The sequence below is a fragment of the Stenella coeruleoalba genome (assembly GCF_951394435.1).
Source record: "Stenella coeruleoalba genome assembly, chromosome: X".
In the NCBI taxonomy this organism is placed as follows: Eukaryota; Metazoa; Chordata; class Mammalia; order Artiodactyla; family Delphinidae; genus Stenella; species Stenella coeruleoalba.
In genome coordinates, this window is record NC_137152.1 from 83,047,507 (window position 1) to 83,061,417 (window position 13,911).

The 13,911-nt window shown below is 40.7% G+C and overlaps 1 long non-coding RNA gene across 1 annotated transcript; it reads right to left on the reverse strand.

Moving 5' to 3' along the window:
* Nucleotides 1-6,384: 6,384 nt before the first annotated feature.
* On the reverse strand, nt 6,385-11,841 carry LOC307180090. Its single transcript, XR_013825678.1, has 4 exons — nt 11,747-11,841; nt 10,719-10,816; nt 6,766-6,826; nt 6,385-6,630 (listed from the first exon to the last, which is right to left on the reverse strand). It is a non-coding gene; the product is annotated as an uncharacterized lncRNA (long non-coding RNA).
* Between the last annotated feature and the right edge of the window lie 2,070 nt (nt 11,842-13,911).

Genomic DNA, 13,911 nt, shown 5'->3' on the forward strand with positions numbered 1-13,911 from the left:
GCAGTAGTGCTCCAGTTCCCTCTTCCTTAATCATCTGATGTGCCAACAGTGGAACTGAATACACGTGGTGGCAGTGGCAGCACTGCAAAGCTGCGGGCCTCTTCCAAACAGATGAATGGATTGGATACTTGAGTGTTCATTATATTCAAACATAAAAATTAGAAAATAAAGCATGGTGGTAGATGAAAAGCCTGTTCATGGATCATTTACTTTATAAAATTTAATCTGTCTTTCCACCCTTTTCAAGGAAAAATAATAAAAATAAGAACAGAAATGAACGGAACTGATAACAGATATGACAGAGACCAACAACAATAAAAAAATGCCAGCTGCAAGCACTTTAGAAAGATAAGATAATAAGGAAACATCTGGCAACAAGGGTCAAGAAAATTAGAGATATGGCACGGAGAAGCCACTCTGAAATGAGAAAAGCTGCCACACTTTCAGTTTCAGCAAAGATTCAAAAGATACAACAGTGTTATGGAAAAGATATGCTGATAAATCTAAAATTTAGAGAAAACAGATCAATCCCAGAGAAAAACATGATTTTCCATGCTAAAGAAACAGAAAATCTTAATATTATTAAACGTATTCTTGACAAAGAATACACAAGAAGGCAAAATTATTAGCCAATGTCAGTTAGTTACACAAATGCAAAACGTATACATAAATTAATAGCAAGCTAAATCCTGCCACGGCGAAGACAGGAAACACAGTATGACAAAGTCGTGTTTAATCCCAAGCATGCCACATTGGTTTAACATTAGGAGATCTGTGACGTTAATTTAGCCCATTAGTGAAATAAAGGAAGGAGGATTATCACAAAATATTCAGTAGAAAAAGGCCTACAAAAATTGAAACAACCAATCAGCAGTAAAACTGACAATAACAGGAATTCTCAGCAATTCATAAATTGAAAGATGTTTCTTTAGACTGACAACAGATATTAAAAATAGGGTAAACTACATCAAACATCATACTTAATAGCGAAATGTTGGAAGCATTCCCTTTAAAATCAGAAGAGAGACAAAGATGACTTACATGACCACTTTGTTTTAGCATCATACTACATCTCCTAGGCAGTACAGTGAGCCAGAATGTATATATGCATCTATACACATGGGAATTAATAAATGTGTACAAGGGAAAATAAAGCTGTCAAGATAACATAGTTACCTTCATGTAAATTCAAGAGACGCTAAGGAAACTAAGATTAATGATAGAGATTAATAAGTTTGTTGAGTATAAGACTAATATACACAAGATAATTGTAACAAATAGAAAGTACCATTTCCATTTGGAATATACCATTTACAGAAGCAAAAATTATAACGTTCTATAAAATCAACTATGAATCGGACTCCATTGGCAACTCTTCTGACATACATGAACACTCATAAGCTTTCCTGTTCTTTAGTGACCAAAAAGCTAAAAACATGAAACCAGTGTGTGATGAAACCAGTGTGTGTGTGTGTGTGTGTGTGTGTGTGTGTGTGTGTGTGTGTACACATTAACCAGAACCCCTTACAGCTCGGGTTCTAAATGGGATATCAGTGGTTTCAAGCATATGCACCATCCTGAGACTTGGAGGCGTAACTGAATGACATGGGAGCCACGTATGGCTCAGTGACATGGTCAACTGTGTATGATGGGAGGGGTCTCTGGTTCTTATGGAGCAGTCACAGCAGAGTGCCTGGAATGCATACATGTCAGTTAGCACACAGGCAGCAGTGGTGTTTCAGCTATAGCAGTCCCAAAGTGTGAGTGGACTTCCCCTGGCTGCGTAGCATCCAAGCCGGCTTTTCTGGCCCTCACAGAGTTTTTGTCAGCTATGGAATATATTTTATTAAGAGCGTCTTATTTTTATAAAATAGCTATTAGAACGAATAGCTGGCATAGGCAAGTGGGAACTTTGATTGAAAGAGTACTTGACACCAAAATTGGTTGCAAGCCAGGGCCCCTGAAGGAAGTGGGAATCTGAAAAAAGGTATTTGGCGTAGGTGGATCTGAAGACAGTAAGGATCCAAGTGACATTAGAGGATGAAATATTGGTGTTCCATGGCACACAATGGTGAAACAGTTGCAGGAGTTGTTGCCTGTGGTCACTTGAATGAAATGCCTTTGAAGTCAATGTGTCGGTGGACCAAACAGATGCTGTTAGGGACTCACAGGATGCTCCCTTCCCCACAGCACTGAGAAACACAGTAGTGCAGAGGGCATCTTCATCTTCGAAGTGTTCTGAAGTGGCTGACTTGTGTAGGCCACAGATGAGATGGGAGATCCCCTCATTTCAGTGGGAATGTTGTGGTCCTGGAGTTGCAGGCCCAGTAGGAGCAATTAACCTCCTGCCTCAAGGTGAGTGCTGTTTACCTTAATAAGCAGCAAGGCTGGAAGGGTAGTCACATTGGTTTGACCTACAGCAATCGTTGAAGGTGGCTAATTGATCAACAGATCCCTTGGATCTTGAAATATCTGAACATACTCCAAAGTTGCATTTGATCAGTGTAAAAATAAATATAGATAAGTATTTATTTATAATAAAATATAAGAACATAAAAATAAATAAATCAAACTCTAGATTTGGTGACTCGAGCTATCGTGATGGCGAATGGTAGTCCCTTACTCAATTCCCACACTTGACCCAGAACACGATGAATGAGTGGACTACGAAGGAAGGACCCTACAGTGAAGTCGCAAGTAACTACAGTAAATTTTCTTCCCAGGCTTAGCCAAAGGGACCATCAGCCATTTACTGCTGTTACTGTGCATTTGCTTTAAGGACACATGCTCTTAAGCCAGAGCTCAAAAGACTTTTCCTGGAAAGGGCCAGATGACCAATATTTGAGGCTTTGCAGGCCTTTCAGTTTCCGATGGAGCTACTCAGATCGGCATTGTAGAGCAAAAGCTGCCACAGACACAGCATGGCTGTCTTCCTATAAAACTTTATATACGGACAGGGACATGTGAATTTCAAATAATTTTCACATGCCGGGAAATACATTCTTCTTTGGATTATTTTAACCATTCGACTATGGAAAAACATTCTTAGCTTGCAGGTCATACAGAAACAGGCTTGTGGACCACAGTTTACCAATCCCCACTGTAAGCTAATGGAATCACTAGGTCCCCAAAAAGAGCACTGAGTAGAAAGTCAGCAAAGTGAGGTGGCAGGCATTCCTAAGGTCTTCTGCCAAGCATAACCCCAAAGCTGATGCCTTTTAACATAGTGGTTTTCAACCTTGGTTGCACACTGCAATCACATGATGAGTTTTAAAAATGTGATTGTTTGGGTCTGCCCCCAAATCTGTTTTAATTGTTGTGGGTGTAGGCTGGCGCTAGTGACTTTTTCAATCTTCCCAAGTGACTCTAGTGTGTAAACGAGGTTGAGAACTGCCTGAACAATTTAAATGATAAGAGTGCAAGTATTTTACAATATTTAGTTTAAAAATCTTATAATCATGGTTTTGGAAAAATAACATTCCAATAATGAATACATAGAATATTCCAATCATAATAAATACATAATTGTGCTGGAAAGTATGAAATAAGAATTCCCATGTAATAAACAGAGAATGCTCTCCTTCTAGGAAGGAAAGAAGGAAGGGAAGGAGCAAGCGAGGGACAGAGCGAGCGAGGGAGGGAGGGAATGGGAAAACACAGCGGTAAGGCAGGGGCCACCAGTGCTAGGGTCAGGGAGGAAGGCTAGAGCCCAGAGCCAGGTATGGGTTAAAGCCAAACACCCAGGAGCCCAGGGCTGACTCGACAGTGAAGTCTTCTCTTCAGGAGACGGTCACAACACAGGGTAAGCATGGAAGGGACAGAACAAACGTAACATATGGAGTGATTGGTACTGAGGGAACAGGAAAAAGAGAAAAGGCTGGAAAAGACCTAAAGATAGTATTTCTCTAGAGAGATAATGGAGTGGTAAAGGTTGAAATTATATCCATTGTATAAGAAAAGAACACTGACCAGGAAGATGGCTGATTGAACACGAGGTTGGACTTTCACTTCCTCCTGAAACTTGATTAAAACAACATTAAAGGTAAACAAATCAATACAGTGGTATATTACCCAGCAATAAAAAGGCAAGAACACGGGTGGATCTCAAGAAAAAAAAATTATGTTAAGTTAAAGAAGCCAGACACAAAGGAGTACAGGATGTGTGATTCCATTTATACGGAATTCTAGAGCAGGAAAAGCTAATATATGGAAATGGAAAGCAGATCAAAGTTTGCATGGGGCCAGAGGAAGAAGAGGAGATTAACTGGGAACCTTTAGGGAGTGTGGTATGTGTTCTATATCTTGATTAAGCTGGCGGTTAGCCCTAACCCCTGATTCTTACATGTAAGGAACCGCAGATCAGGAAAAGTTGGGTGAGTCATGTAAAGTGTTGCAGCTTATTAATCAGCGAGGAGATACTCGTATCTGCTTATCAATGATAAATTGTCCTTGTTATGCTGCGTAAGGAGCCAACAGGTATAGTGCTTCACCCTAAGCACCTGGGAAGACGCTGACCCAGACACAAACATCCTTTTATACAAGCAAAGCATACATCTGAACGAATAACAATTCTGCATTCCAGTCACCCATTTATAAACAGATGACACGCTCACGCATTCCTTTGCCTTGACTTCTTAATGTTTATAATTACACATAAAAACATAAGCATTCATTAATATCTTCTTCTGAGGAACCATACTGTAATATACAGTTTTATACTCTGACTTTTTTTTCTTTCACATTGTATCATGAGGTGTCAGGAATATTCTATCTTGCTTTTGTAACCTACCACTTAAACCCAAACTGTTTCCTTTTTTTTTAACATCTTTATTGGAGTATAATTGCTTTACAATGGTGTGTTAGTTTCTGCTTTATAACAAAGTGAATCAGTTATACATATACATATGTTCTCATATCTCTTTCCTTCTTGGATCTCCCATGAGACTTGCAGCCATATTCACGGTGCTTTTGGCTGGTCCCAGGGGTCATAATATGGATCTTGTTCTCCCCCAAAACTGTGATTGTGCCTTCTGACCTCTATGGAGGACCTCTGAGGGAATGGCACAGAGGATGAGTTTTGCTTCCCACTGCCCCTCCCAGGCACGGAGTGGCTTTCTCAGTTGCGTCTCTCAAAAACATCTAAAAACGTACCGTACCCATAGCTGCCTGGGGCAAGGGAAATAAGATAAGTCAAGCAGCAGAGAGCCCGCAAAGCCTGTAAAGGGTGAGGGTGATGAGGAAAATTCTTGGGGGAATAAGAGTTTTGAAAGCATAGCATAGATTCCAGAATGCAATGCATATGCACAAGGTAGGACACAGGCTCAGCAAAGGTCTGACAGGAAGCCAGGCTTGCACATGTGGCTGACCTTTGGGCTCCTCAAAAGCAGGAGGTGAAGGCTAAGGCAGAGTTGGAGGCAGCCTGGCTAAGCATTGGTGGAGTGCCCCCGATCAGAAGCCAATCTGCAAAGACTAGACAATATTGTTTTCCTTTCCTTTTTGGCTCCAGGCCCTTCAGGAAATCTCTGTCAAGTCACTCTCTGACCACTGATAAAACAGAAGGACAACTTCCGTGAGCACATATCACAAGGATTTCAATCATTGCAAAAATACATATTCCAATGTGTGTATATACTACAATTTGTTTATCCACTCATCCCTTGATGGACAGATGGGTTGTTTCAACCTTTTGAATATAATGAATGCTGCTGCTGTGAGCATTCACGTACAATAATTTATTTTGGCGCCTCTTTCAATTCTTTTGGGTGTACACCTAGGAGTGGAGTAGCTGGGTCATATGGTACTTCTGTGTTAAATTTTGTGAGGAACCAACAAACTGTTCTCCACAGCAGCAAAACCATTTGTATCCCCACCAACAATGTACAGAAGTTCCAATTTCTCCACATCCTCACCAAAGTTCATCTTATTATGTTCCTTAAAAAAAAAAGCTATAGGCAATGTAGTAGGTGTGAAGTGGCATCCTATTGTGGCTTTATTTTGCGTTTACCTAACAACTAACAGATTTTCCTCTGATCATTGCTTTTGCTCTGTCACACAGGTTTTGGTATGCTGTGTTTCCATTTTCAATTGTCTACACGTATTTTTAAATTTCCCAACTTGACACATGATATATGTAAACCCATCTAGCTGGGACATAAAGGAGTTTTGATGCATGCACTTTAAATCCCATTGTTATCCCATTTTTGTGCAGAATCTTCATGTTTTATAAATGGAAAAAAAGTGTATAAAAAACCCACTTGTTTGGGTTAGAAGGTGCCTCCTCCTTGGGGACGAAGGCAGGGACGTTGAGGCCTGGACCTACTGGCTCGTGATTGGGGCAGGGAAGAGCAATGGAGGACACACAACATACAGCTTGCAACAGCACTCTTTATTATGAAACCAAACAGCAATCGTGAGTGGGGAAAAGACACAGAACAGCTGACCCTTCAGGTGGCTATGTTACCTGGCCTACAACGTAACTTTGGCTTCTTGGTCAGTCAGGCCTCCAACCCCAGGCATAGGCGTGGCCTGAGGCTGGAGAGAAAAGATGATGTGGATGAAGACAAAGATGACATCCAAGGGCTCCTTTTAGGGGATTTCTTTGAAGGCCTCCTCTGGGGTCTTGCCCTCGATCTGGAGAGAAGGAGTCAGAATGTCAGAAGAGTCTGCTCCCCGAGTTCCATTCCCAGGCCACCAGCCTCCACCTTCTTGGCCTCCCTGAAGGCCCAGAAACGTTCATCTTTAACCCACTTGTTTCCCAGACCTCACCTTGAGCATACTGCAGACCTGACCAGCTCTGGTGTAGTTCCATTCATTGTCCTGAAGGCACCTGCAGTGGGAGAACAACAGGTGATCTCCATTAGTACCACAGTACAGTCACGCTGACCATGCAATGCCACCGCTAAATCTATGCCACTTTCTTGCTGGGACACATGTACCAGTATGAACACTATGTGTAATGATGAAGAAAGACCCAGTGAAAAGCAAACCATCTATCACTAGCATTCATGTCCACTAGAATTCAAAACAGAAAAGTAGAGCTGTTCAAAAGAACAAGGGAATTCAATATATACTGATCAAGAAAGATGTTCCAGAAAATAACAAATGGAAAATTCTAAAGTACAAGTCTCCAACCATCTTTTATTGAGATATAATGCACACACCATTTTAAAGTATACAAATCAGTGCTTTTTAGTACATTCACACGATTGTGCAACCACCACAACTATCTAATTTCAAAGTAATTTTACCACCTCAAAAAGAAGCTCCTTAACCATTAGTGATCACTCCCTATTCCTCCCCTTCCCCCAGACCCTGGCAACCACTAATCTGCTTTTGGACCCTGTGGATTTTCCGATTCTGGACATTTCATACAATATTTGACTTTTTGTGACTGTCTTCTTTCACTTAGCATCATGTTTTCAAGGTTCATCCATGTCATGATGTGTATCAGAACAGTATTCTTTTTTATGACTGAATAATATTCTACTATATGGATGTACCAAGATTTATTCATCCATTCATCAGCTACAGGACATTTGGGTTGTTTCCACTTTTCGGCCATTATCAATAATGCTGCTATGAACGTTCCTGAACAAGTTTTGGAGTGAACATATGTTTTCATTTCTCCTGGTAGGATACTTAGGAGTGGGATTACAGGGTCATATTGTAACTCTGTGTTTAACATTTTGGGGAAGTGCCAAACTGTTTTCCCAAACCACTGCTTCCTTTTATATTCCCATCAGTAACACATGAGAATTCCAATGTCTCCACATCCTCACCAACACTTGTTATCATTTGTTTCACTGATTAAAGCCATCTTAGTGGGTGTGACCTGGTAACTCACTTTGGTTTCAATTTGCATTTCCTTGATGACTAACGATGTTGAGAAGTTTCTCATTTCCTTCTTGGCCACTTATATGTCTTCTTTGGAGAAATGTCCATTCAGTGCCTTTCCCCAGTTTAAAAAAATTGGGATGTTTACCTTTATATTGTTGAGTTGCAAGGGTTCTTCACATATTCTTGCCAGATATGTATTAATTAATGTATGTATGTCTTTTGGCTTACTGCAATGCCTAGGAGACTCAGTAAGATGTTGAATAGAAGTGATTATATGAATCATCTTTGCCTCTTCTGATTTAAAATAGAATGCTTTTAATGTCTCACTATTACGTACGGTGTTTGTTGTAGTTTTTTTAAAGTACACATTATCATTTTAAAGAAATATTTTTCTATTCCCAGTTAGCTAAGAGTTATTTTTGTCGTTGTTTAATCTTGATTGGTTGTTGAATTTTATTGCATGCATTTTTTTCTGGAATCTTTGTGATAATCACCCTTTTCTTGCTACTGTATCCTATTAATGTGTTGAACTACATTATGAATCTCCTAATGTTAAACCAACATTGCAAGTTTGGTATAAACACAACTTTGCCCTGCTGTATTATCTGTTTTAGCCATTGCTGGATTAAGTTTGCCGTTATCTTATTTCTATTTTTTGCGTTTTTATAACAAATTAAGATTCACCAGTAATTTTGCCTTTTCACGCATGCTTTGTCAAGAATAAGCTTAATATTTTCTGTTTCCCCAATATAAAGTTCTTTTTTCTAGAATTTACCCATTTAGTATTAATTTTCAAATTATCAGCATATATTTTTCATAATATTATCTTTTAAATCTTTACTGTAAGTACAATCAAGACACCTTCTTCAAAAGGGGCTTATCTGTGCCTTCTAATTTTCTTGACCCATATTGCAAAAAGTTTCCTTATTTTTTTATATTTTGAAAGCACTAAAATCTAGCATTTTTATTCCACTCTTCAATATCTGTTATCAATTTCATTAATTTTTACTCTTATTTTTATTATTTTTTTTCTTGCCAATATGGAAATGCATGAGATGATTTTTATCAACTATGTGACAAATCCACAGTCTCTTCATCTACCATCATGTTTCTTTTATAATTGCTATCCTTGAAGAGCATGGATATCCAAATATCCAGTACATTTAATTACTTGGAAAAGACCTGTGGCTTACCAACAAGGAGGGTTTAACTAAATCCATTGTTGGAATATCAGATGATTATGGGAGATGGAACTGCAGCATTGAAGCAAACGAACTTCTATGATAAGTATATATGAACTTCATTGAAGAGGACAGCATACAATATAGAAAGGAATAGGAACAGAAAGAGCACGGACGTTGAAATCATATATCCAGAATGTGCTCTGTCACTTACTGCGTATGTGATTTTAGGCGAGTATTTTACCTCTCTGAGCCTCAATTCCATCATGCGGTAGTGCTGTTTGCCATGTGTTTCCATTTGTCCCTGTTCCGGCGACCTAGAAGAGCTGTACTTCTTGACCTCCTTTGTTTGGACAGAGCTGTGCATGTGACTGGCTCTGGCTAATGGGTTGTGAGTGACATGTGCTATTTCTGGGCCAGAACATATGGTTGTTGGTTTGAGGCCTTGCAGGGTCCTCTTCCACTCAGGCACAGGGACTGACAACTTTCTAGATGATGGCTGTTCTGTCAGTTTGGGTCTCCAAGTCATTCCAGTAAGAATGGCTCAGACCCCCAAAGTCCACCATCCTGTGAGGGGCATGCACCTGCCATGGACATGTAGTCGAAGTGAGGAATGAGCCCCTGAGATACGGGGACTGTCTATTACCACAGCATAATCTAGCCTATCTTGACTCTTGTATCTTATCTGTAAATTAAAATAACATCCTCTCAGGATTTTTCTGAGGATTAAATGAGAAAACTGGTATGACAAGGTTGCCACAGTGCTTGACATATAACAGGAACTCAAAAATGGCAGCTATAATGATGAAATAAAAATTACAAACTAGTTTTGAAAAAGTGTGGAAAATTGGTATAAAATGAGAGCTATTTCATCCACTCATCCTTACGGGTAAGTTGTATCATCTTTTCAAGAGTGGGGCATTTTATTTTATTTTTAAGTCTTCCTAATGACTAGCACTTATGCACTTATTTCTTGCCATCATGGTATCAGAAACATAAATTGAGGTTATATGTAAAGAATGAAAAAGTGGAAAGATTAAGCAAAAGAGAGAATGACTACTGACATAAGATAAAATGAGTAAGCAATAAGTAGTTTCTTAATGAGAAGAACAGATTATAATTATTAGTAAGCATACATTCTTCTTAGTAAACAAAGGTACAAGGTATTAATGCGGCAGAAGAGATTTACTTTGAACAGGCTTTCCCAAAATGTTTTCTGAGGAACACTAGTACTTCCAGTGGTCTGTGGAAAAATGTTCCATTCTCCTATAGCCTGAGGAAACTACCTGCTACAGACTGAATGTTTATGTACCAACCTAGTCTCCAAGGTGACAGTATTTGCAGGTAGTCTTTGGTAGGTGATTAGGTCATGAGGGAGGTGCCATCATGAATGGGATTAGTGCCTTTACAAAAGAGGACCCAGAGAGCTCCCTTGCCCTTTCTGCCATGTGAGGATACAGCGTGAAGACAGACCTTTATGAACCAGGAAGCAGGCTCTCACCAGACACTGAACCTGCTGGTGCCTTGATTATGGACTTCACAGACTCCAACACCATGAAAAATAAATTTTTGTAATTTATATGCCACCCGGTCCATGGTGTTCTACTACAGCAACGTGGACAAGCTAAGACACTACCCTATTCTTTGAGATTCAAGTGGCATATTATCTTTAAAATATGACAATATGGAAATCCTTTTTACCTTCATTTTTGTATGTCCCATATTTCTTCAATGGATAAAAACATTTTTGTTGTTGCTGTCTCTCAGACATAGTGTCTTGTAGAGCAAACCTGAAAGTGCTGAAATGAGAGGAAAGAAATGGCTATTATATAATAAAAAATATCACCCCTTTAACCACCTCTCAAACAATATTTAAATCCCTCACAAATGTAAACACCATCTTTTACTTGCTGCATTTTACTCATTAAGTACCATCTACGTGATTTTTATGAAATGCATCATCTATAATTTTACTTAATATGGTTTTCTTAAATAAATTCACTGTTTTTTCCCACATGAAGGAAAGGGGAGAGCTTTCAAGGAATGTAACAAGGAATGGTTAGAAAATCAGGAGGAAAATCAGAAGACAATAGTGTCTGGCTGGACTAATTTAAGCCGTTTAGAGAGTCCAAGCAGAAAAAGATTATGGCATCCCACCCCCCCCCACACACTTCGAAAAGCTACTGATCGGCAAAGCAAATACAGAAAACAAATTCTGAACCTTAAGGTGCTGGCTACTTTCACACATTTACTGGAAAAATACCAAATTAAACAAAGTCTCTCTCCTTGCCTCTCTCTACAGAAAAAATTAAGAGACAGAAATTCAGATCAGATTTGAAATCATCGATACAAACTGGCATCTTGGAGTTCTCTGGTGTTCTTAACAACAAACGTGGTCAGAGCAGGGCAGAGGACACCACCACATGGCAGGCAGTGAATACGAATACGGGAGATAAGCAAGAGTAGGGCTTTAATGTGGGGGTTAGGAAGGAAGGGAGAAGGGAGGGGTCCACCCAGTTTCCCGAGCCTAGCTGCCGAGAGCAGCCCATGAACGCCTGCCGCCCGCTGTCCCGCCAATTCTGAGTAAACCTCTAGTACCGGCGGGCGCCCCTCCTACCCGACTACCGCCTACCGTCTACCGCCTACCGTGGCAGAATATGAAAGCCGGTGGAAAGGTTGGCATCGGAGCCAGAGCCTCATCAAAGTTCCCCCTCAGCCAGGACAAGTACCTTAATTCTAAAGGTCTTCTTCACCTCTCGGTCTGACTCCTCAGAAGGCTAAGCCGAGCTACGCACCGTTCGGCAGGCTCTCCACACGCTGAAAGGGCGCCCCCCTCGGTCGCGACCTTACGGCGTCACGTGACTGCGGGACGGACGTGACGTAACGTAACGTAGCGTAACGCAACGCGCTGCTGTGGGGCCCTACCTGACTTCCAGGGGCTTGGCTGGCGGAGGCCACAGAGTAGAAGGACGCAGGTGACCTCAGGGTTCAGGAGCTCTCAATCGTGAACTGTGACCGAGAGAACTGAGCCTCAGGAGACCACAGCATGTCCCATGACTGTAGAATATACACAACCAACAGCCGAAGGGTAGGTGCGGTGTTCACATGACGGCAGGCGCTTTGCCTGCCATGTGATGGTAGCGGCCACATCCGTGTTGACTCAGGGGTCTGAAGATTCTGGTAGCCAGCAATCTTCACGAGGTAGAGATGGCTGAGCCTGATGTGTGACCAAGGGGGATATGTGACCGACCATAGCATCCATACGACTCTCGGAAGCAGGTCACCTGTGTGACTTGGAGGGCTGAGGCTTCCACGTGCCACTAGCTAGGGAGGGCCACATGACAGGATGAACCCACATGATGGGCAGGGTTTAGGAGTCTGCCATGCTGTAGCGACTTGAAAAGCTGGATCTACCACATGATCATAGTGGCAATAGGTCCAGAGAGACTACACGAGCTCAGGGTTTAAGGGCTCATGGTGCTGACATGGCCAGTAGGTCTGGGCCTGCCACATATCTGTCAGGGCCTGCCACTTGATGGCCGCATCCGCGTGACCATAGCCTTAGGAGCCCACGGTGCTCAAAAGCTGGGTCAGCCTCCTGAGTGTAGGATAGTGACAGCAGGGTTCTCCCGGCTGCATGTTTCAGGAGACCGTTCTCTTCACGAGACCTGGAGACCTGAGATTGCCCACATTCCTGGGCTTCCCGTTGATGGTGGTGCCTCCGGATGATCTTCCTCAGAATACAAGCTGGCTTCACCTGCCCCAACCCCCTTTTAATGTGCTAATGTGCTTCTTTCATGTGCTAATTCTGTTTCCCTATAACATGTGAAATTTAACACATAAATTAACACATAGGAATGGACTAGGTCCTCCCTAAAACCATAACCATTGCCATATTTTAGGGACCACTTCAAAAACCTAAGCGGTGGGTACAGGTAAGCTTTGTTGCCGTAATTTCATGCAAGTCTAAGAGAAACGAAAGCAAACTCAGTAAGTGAATTTTAGCTGTTAATTTGAAAAAAAATGTATATAATGATTACTTTGTGTCAGGCACTTTAAAACGTCAACTCCTTTAATAGTGGCAATTCTATAGACTAGTTACTATGATTATTATTCCAGTTTTCACTAATCAAAGCAGAAGCCAGTTAAGGCCCTCGGATTCATTTTAAGGTATAAATATAAACTTATCCTTAATAAGTGAAGTATTTGTGTATATAAAAGGTGGTATAAAATGTTACACGTTAGTTGAAAACATTTCCTTCTTTTATTTTTAAACATTCTAAGAGAAATATTGCAGACTTTATGGCTCTTAACGGAATTCAAAGGTTAAAAATGAGCAGAATCTGAATTAGATATTACTGCACTTATATTTTGTTTGCATCTTCCTAGAAAGGACAGAGAAAGGAGAATATACAATATAGTTTTAGTTTTTTTTTTAATTGCAGTTTTACAAACGCCTCTTTTGCTGATTGGTGCGGAAAACTGAAGATCTGTCTGTATATCCAAAAGAGATTTGATGTGATCTTGCCTGTTTGCTGGCTTAGGCAAACTTAATGCTATACAAGCAGTGGGATTATTTTGCCAGCACCCTGCAACGTGGCATGGCTACATAAATAACCTGAAGAAAATACAACAGACCAAATTTTGCACCATGGTTAAATTTGAATATACTAGTAAGGATAACAGACTGTGTTTGTAGTTCTAAGCCTGTTGAAGGAAGTAGTGATTTTTTGGAGTGACTCTGTTTGGGCACATTGCTGTTACTTGGATAATTTTGGAAAATTATTTATGGGACACATGTAAATGCACGGTATGAAAATGGAGCCACGTGTTTACAGTAGAGCCTATTATGAAACCTCAAGATGCATTTAGGAAGCATCTGTATACAATCACT